General features: G+C 33.9%; 1 long non-coding RNA gene across 1 annotated transcript; it reads left to right on the plus strand.

The window, feature by feature from the left end:
* The first annotated feature begins 4,749 nt into the window (after nt 1-4,749).
* Nucleotides 4,750-6,913, plus strand: LOC130714059 (uncharacterized). The gene is made up of 2 exons (XR_009011115.1): nt 4,750-5,151; nt 6,672-6,913. It is a non-coding gene; the product is annotated as an uncharacterized LOC130714059 (long non-coding RNA).
* Nucleotides 6,914-7,541: the final 628 nt, after the last annotated feature.

Raw genomic sequence — 7,541 nt, forward strand, 5'->3', positions numbered from 1 at the left:
AGAAAGGTCATTGGAGATGTATTAAAAAAAAGGTGAATACAATATTTACATATACCTTTGATATAACTGTAAATAAAATGACTTATTTGTTTTTAAATGATTACTAATTTCTTATTTGAGTTAATTCTTTAAATTTAAAATAAATCATTATAAATAGTGTAATAGTTAACATAAATTATACAATAGTAAAATATAATATATGTTGTTCAGAAAAAATGGGTAGAAAAAGATGTATTAAGTTATTTAACGTTAAAAGTATTATAAAATATGATAAGCTATAAGCTACCAACTATAAACTTGTTTATCAAACATTTTAATTCTAATCAAATAAATTTATTACTAATACCTAATTGAAAGGTATTGCTAAAGATACTATTCTTAAATACAATAATTTCAATCTGATACTTCTTTTTAACACACATATATTATTACTTAATACTATATTTAAATGAAATATGAAAAATTCTCAACTAACCTGAACAAGCACTCCCGCATCATACTTGAACATGTTCACCTTCAAACCACCTCGCTCCACAGCATAAAGTTTGTTATCATGAAAAGCCACGTTGGAGTAGAACTTGTCACTTGTGTGATAACCTTTCCATGTAGTGTCTCCCACCTTGCAGCACCCAAGGTCTCCCTTGTAAGTGACCACTGCGACCAAGGTGGGGTTCATATTGGGACACATGGAAATTGTGAAAGCTAAGGGTGTGTGCATGCCAAAGCACTCATCACCCTTTGAACAGAGAAAACACGGCATCGTTCTAATTGGAGGGAGGTTAAGGCGAAGCTTCGAAAAAAGGTTGAGGATGAAGAGATCTTGATCGGATCTGAGGATTAACCACCCTTTTGAGGACCCTACAATTGAGGTGTTTTGCAAATGGCTGAAGGGTTTGTAAATATTGTAGGCTTGCTTGTCTGTGGTGCTTATTACCTAAATGAAAAATATTTAGTAGACACCCAACTTCACCAAAATTAAATGATAGAAAAAACAAGAGAAGAGAGGAAGTGATGAATATAAATAATACGTCTGTGTCACTCGTCACACCAATTAAATATTGCATGTCAATTCATATATATAATATAATTGATGTGCATGGATTAGACAATTATAAACTGACATAGGTAGTAGGTACTAAATTGATATGGCTTCATTTCATTGGGGAGACAAAGAAATGAGATACATGTAAGGAATATAATATTTTGATTTGTGACGTATGATATGATATGATGGAAAGAGGTATAGAGAGAAAAATGTGATGTATATGGTGTGTATGTACAACTTCGATGTTTATAAATCAAGACTCATTACCTGAAACTGAGTGTTGGTGTAATCGTTACTAACAAGCCATGGTGCGTCAGGGATCCAATGGTTGGCTTTCTTGGAGGTGTTAGCAGAAAGCCAACTCTTGCACTCGGTAATGAATCGAGCCTGATTTGGAATAGTTAGAAGCTTGCAAATCTGCTCCAACATCTCTATGGGCATCGTCGACCAGTCTGGTTGTAGTTGTAATACTTCTTCTTTATAATTCTTTATTTTCATCCTGATGAATTACAGAAGAAAATATAAGTCAAAATACCCAATAGTGATGTCATTTTTTCTTTTTTCATCTCTTTCTGTAAAATTATATTATATATCACATATATTAATACTCTTTAGACTATTTCTTTCCCCTCCTTCAAATTAAGGAGTAGATACCACCAAACATTATTGATGTTTGTGTGTATGGAGTGTCTACCTTTTCAAGAGCTATATTAGATAAGAAGATTTAAAGTAGTTAATATATTAATGATTAATGATTGATGATTAGTATTTAATGATTAATAATTTGAATTAGGAAAACAATATATTCCCTGATACGTATTCACAATAAATTCTTGGATAATACTGATTTGAATAAATGGGTATAATTGATTTAATTTCAAAAAATAATAGTATAATTGATTTAATTTTCTATAGTATTTTGTTTTTTTTTTGAAAAGCAGTTTTCTATAGTTCCATAAGTAGAAATTTTAGTAAGGTAGATTTTTTTTAGTATATAAGTTCTTGTTTAAATTAATATAAAAAATTAATTATATTATTGAAATTTCTATAAAAATATTATGCATTAATATACTTTCATTAATATGTAGTGGTATGTTTTTATTTAAAAATATATTTATAATTTTTAAAATATGTTTTTTAAAATTCGAGTGAAAGTGATTTGCCATATATTTTCATTTATTTTATCCTAAATAAATATGAAATAAAAATTAATAAAAATAATTTAAAAATTATATTAATTTCTATAAAAAAAATTAAATCGATTTAGATTTATTTTTCATAATATTTAATTTTTCTTAATTAATTATATGAAATCAATCATGGTATTGGAATTGCAAAAACTAGGTAATGCGGTAATTTATCTTAATTGTTTTAAATCTATGTAATTGAAAATTTTAGTTTAAATAAATAAATTCAATTGTAATTGTGTTTTATATTAATTTTTTAAATTAATATAAAAATTCAATGAAGCTAATAAATTAGTGAAACCTTTCTTTTTACATGAAGGTATAGTCTACATTTCTAAACCTTGTTGTAGGTAGCTTAGTCACTTAATAAAAATAAAATAACTAACGACTACGGATAAAGAGAGAGAACTTTTCCAGTTGAGAGGAAAAAAAATGATAAACCTTTTCACTGATTTTCCACGTTTTAGGCTTTTGACTCTTTGGTATACTGGATTATCCCATCCACAAACTTCATCTGGAACGGAAGCTTTTGATAATCTCATTGCTTGCATTTCAATGTTCCACGGAACTATACGCAACACCTACATCAACTCAGTTAGGAACTCCTGAATTTGCATTCTCAAATACAATATCTCATCTTAATCTATGATCAATAGGATGAACCAATATAAAACCATCAAATTTAATCACAAAAGTAGTATATTTTTTTCAATAAATAAAAAAAATTAATTTCGGATATCATGTAATATATATATAGACAAAGGAAGCAAAAATACATTAGGGACTACATTACACCACCAATTTGTTTTTAATTAAAGAGCCACCTTCGTGAACACAATATACATCAAGAGAAAAGAAGAAATTGTGAGATGCGAGCCAATACAACACTAAAAACAAATATTGTAGTGAGAAGATGCATTGCAATAAAAACCTCGAAGGTTTAAAGGAAATCAGAGTAGAAACCTATGATCAATGAGAGGAAACCTCAATCCGGTAATGAGAGAGTGAGAAACAAAGAAATGAATGAAGGGAAAATAAAAAATAAAATAAAAAAGATAAACGTACCTTAAGGAAAAGATTATCGACAATTCATTATTTGAATAAATACCAAATGCAGCTCATGATAAGTTACTGATGCCTTTAATGCGGTTAATTTGCTCCTACAATTCAATATAATGTACCTGATTGTTGATCCCACTTGACATGCCCTCGAATGCAGAAATTTGTGGCAGAGAGGTTGGAGTGATTAGCTCCGCTTTTGACTTATTGGAAGCAGTAACACTATCTGGGGTCTGTAGCAATTAAACATGAACATTGAGATTGAATGAGTAGTGTACCGATAAAATTGTAAATTGTATCACCAAAGTGAAAATCAATACATCAGTAAGCGAGGTCATTTTCGAAACTGAAATATCAGAACCACCGGCATCCTGCGTGTTTAAAATAGTCTTGTTATTAAACTTTCAGGTTGTGTGTATTTATAAATTTAATAAACTTTTAAGACGAATTTAGAGTCAAATGTTTTTACTAATTACTTCATGAATAAACTTCATAATAATGTCTGAATCCTTGCAAATTTTTTTGACCGTGAATGTAGTCTCAAACCTGCCTCCATAGTCCTCCTTAGCCTCAACCTTAAAGAGGTATTGCTTATTCAGTATGTCACGAATCTCTTGGGGAATACTTAATTTATCTCCGCTCTACAATCAATCAATGTGGAGTATAAAATAGCAACTTTAAAAAATCAAAACGGGAAATTAATAGATAGGAAAATACAAATAGATTCATTTGTTTAACACTTTTTCGTATACATATTTGGAATCGTGGAATACCTTTAGAACATAGTCCTCCAAATGTTTGCAAGATTTTTGAATAAGGGTAAAACCATCACGGTCAAAAATGATGAATTTTGCGGATCCAGTGTCATCGGTCACACTGACACGAAGCTTGTACCTTTGAGAGTATAAAATGAGGAAACATGTGTGAACATTATTTACCTAATATTAAATGAATTATACTTTTATTAAAATGAAGAAAATATAATTATATTTACCTTGAAGTAGGATTTGCAACATGCTTATTGCAACTTTCACAGTACCAAAGCTTTCCATTTTCTTCCTCTACTGACTTATTGCACTTGCAAGCTTTGTAACTCCAATCATTCGGGTTGAGTATCTCATCAATACTTCCAAGAACAATGTAAGGCCCTAAGTTCAATTTGGAACAATTTTATGGAAGTTTGAATAAAATTGAAGTTTTTGGCTATGTTTGATAACTGGCAGATTAGAACTGTTAACTTGTGTGAATTTTTAGAGGGTCTTAACGACTTCATTTGGGAAAACTTCCTTCATGAGAGTTGTAGCCCTTCAAGTCTAGAAAATTCTCCAAGTGGTTCCGTGTCGATCCGATATCTGTAGCTCCAGATATCCCCATTTTAGTGAACGTAGTTCCGGCTGTACAGTGCCAGCGGGATTATTACATTGTTTTTCTTCTAAGTCCGAATTTAATTATGAATTTACCTTTGAGGGCTTAGGTTTTAGTAAGTTTCAGGTCTGATTAGGTAATTAGACTGGTGGGTTAAGGTTGGACTTGGGTCGGGCTTGTGGAAAACAAAACCCTAGCCCACTTGTGGGTTGCATGGGATTTTAGCCAAGGGGGGAAACCCTATTCTTCCACAATCAGAAAACAGAGATACACTACAGCACCTTCACGTGAAAAACAAAGAGAGAACGTGTGAGAGAAGAGAAGGGAGCCGCCGCCCAAGCCACCACCATTGTCGCCGGTCATGCGCGCGAGCAAGGGAGAGAGCGCGAATAGAGAGGGTTTCGCGAAGGAGAAGGAAGGTGAAGGAGACCTGGACAGCAAGAGATTGTTCTTCCAAACTTCATTCTCTTCTTCTTTTCAGACCAAGAACCCAAGGTAAGGGCTGGTCCTAGGATTGGGTAGATTGCCTAGGGTATTTGCCATGTTTTACTATGAGAAAAGTCATGAACATGATTGCTTTTGCAAGAGTTTTGTGTTCATGATGCTTGCTGTTTTTTTTTTTCTGCCTTGAGATCTTGATGTTTTGCTTCTGATTTGAGATGAAATGTTGATGCCATGATTCTCCATTATTCATCACTACAACTACCGTTTTCTTCTATGACTTTGCTTGATTAAAATGATTGAAGATTTATATGCTTAGATCTGCCTTTTGTGCTAGAATTGATGGTTATCTTGGTTCTGGAAATTTAAGCATGATATATGATATATGATATGTGGTTCTTGCTGCTGGAATATGGTTTAAAACTCTGGGACTTGAATGGTTGAAAAATTAATTTGAAGGCAAAAGTATCTCTGCCAGTTTCCTGTACTGGACAGCGAGTTTTGGAGCTTAATTATACCTAATTCGGGGTCTCAAATGAAAAAGGGATAAACTGGAAAATTGTAGATTTTCGAATTGGCTTTCTATGCATATAAAGAACATAATTTTTGGTCTAGTAATGAGGTCTGGAGGTCGATCTTAGTGACTGTTGCACCTGCTGTTCTTCCTGTACCGGACAGCAAGCTTTAAGGCCCAATATCACCTAATTCTGGATCTCAAATGGAAAAGTGATAAACGATAAAAGTGTAGAGTTTCGAATTATCTTTCCAGTCATGTATCATGTGAATTTTGTGGCTAAGTATTGCGGTCTGTAGACCAGTTTTAGTACACGCTGCACCTGTTGTCCAAAAACACTAAATTTGAGAAATTGTTGGAAATGTTAGTAACATGTGATTAGGGACCTTTGTGAGATTTTTATATGATGATATCTGTAAACTGAGCCTCTGGAATTTGTAAATAATTTGTGAATTTGGGAGGCCCTGATTATTTCTATGCTTTGCATGAAGTTTAGTTGTGACTTGTTTAGGAGGTCGCTCACCCAGCTGTAATTCCTCCTAGTGTGACTGTTATTTCTTGACGTTGTAATCTGATACGATATTAACTCATAAGACTCTAGGATTGACATTAGAGCCTTAAACACCAAGAGAATGAATTTATAACTCGCTTGCAAGTAAATGTGAATAATTTGGACATAGGTCTGGTTAGGACTATGGACCATGAGAACAATGGTTCCGTTAGAGACAAAACGGATAACTTGCACGCGAGGGTGAATGCGGTTTGAACCGTGATGTTATGACTTGTGGGTGTCTGACCCATGGTGTGCTGTGGTCGTTCCAAGGAACGCCATGATGTTGTGAGCTTTGCTCATGGTGTTGTTCGTCTGCTGGACGAATGGTGTTGGATCCAAGGTGAAAGGTGGTTGTGTGAAGTGAGATTCCGTTAGTAACTGACTCTTTCCCATAAAAGACATATAATGTACTTATATTATATATGTTGTTGTTGATTTTGTCATTATCATTCTTTTTGTTGGACCTGACCCTGCTTGTTTGCTATGTGTTTATTTGGGGGGGGGTAGATGGTCGTGAAGATAATGGCGATGACTCATTCTTGGGAGTTGATGCTACGTGACGTGCCAATACCGGAGGACGACTACACTTCAGAGGAAGAGGAAGAGGCTAAGGAATAGGGTTTTGGTTGAGAGTCTTTTGTTTTCTGTTGGGGTTGAGAGTTTCCGAAGTGTTGGTATCGAACAATTTTATTGCTTAAATTCGAATGAACAAGTTTTGATGTAATCTTTATTTTCATTCAGGCCTTTGATTCGTACTCTTTACAGTTGGTTATTTAAAAGGTTTTACGATGTTGGTTACTTCCGCGTGTTTTTGGAAAGGTTATGTTTCAAGAGTTTTCGTAAAATGAGAGGTTTGTCATTAATTGAAGATTAATAAGTGAATCGACGAAAACTCTTTACGAAAATGGGTTAATTAGTTACTGAGTAACACTCGAGAAATCGGGGCGTTACAAACAATGAATACTTTACGCTGGAATTTTATTAAATAACGAATTAATATAATTAGATTACTAATCTATTTGTAAATAATAATTTTAAAAATATGATAATAAAACTGTTCTGGGAATGAACATTGAAGAGAGGCATAGTACCTAGAGGTAGAGGGATTGTGCCAAGAGAGAATGAGAGTCAGAGAGAGTGCTGAATTTCAAGTGTTATTTCATCAAATGAGCCAAAAGTCCCTCACAATTGATAACTACCTCCTATTTATAGAGCTTGGGTACTACCTATTGGGCCAATTGGGCCTCCGGGATCAAGGCCCATCTGAAGGCCAGGGCCCCGCCTCAGGGCGGGATACATGCTGGGCGTTGCCCCTCTAGGGGCTCGCCCAGTCCACTAGTCCACAAGACACCGAGCTCGAGGTACGAGAGCTAAGGG

The sequence above is a fragment of the Lotus japonicus genome, chromosome 4, assembly GCF_012489685.1.
Source record: "Lotus japonicus ecotype B-129 chromosome 4, LjGifu_v1.2".
Taxonomy (NCBI): domain Eukaryota; kingdom Viridiplantae; phylum Streptophyta; class Magnoliopsida; order Fabales; family Fabaceae; genus Lotus; species Lotus japonicus.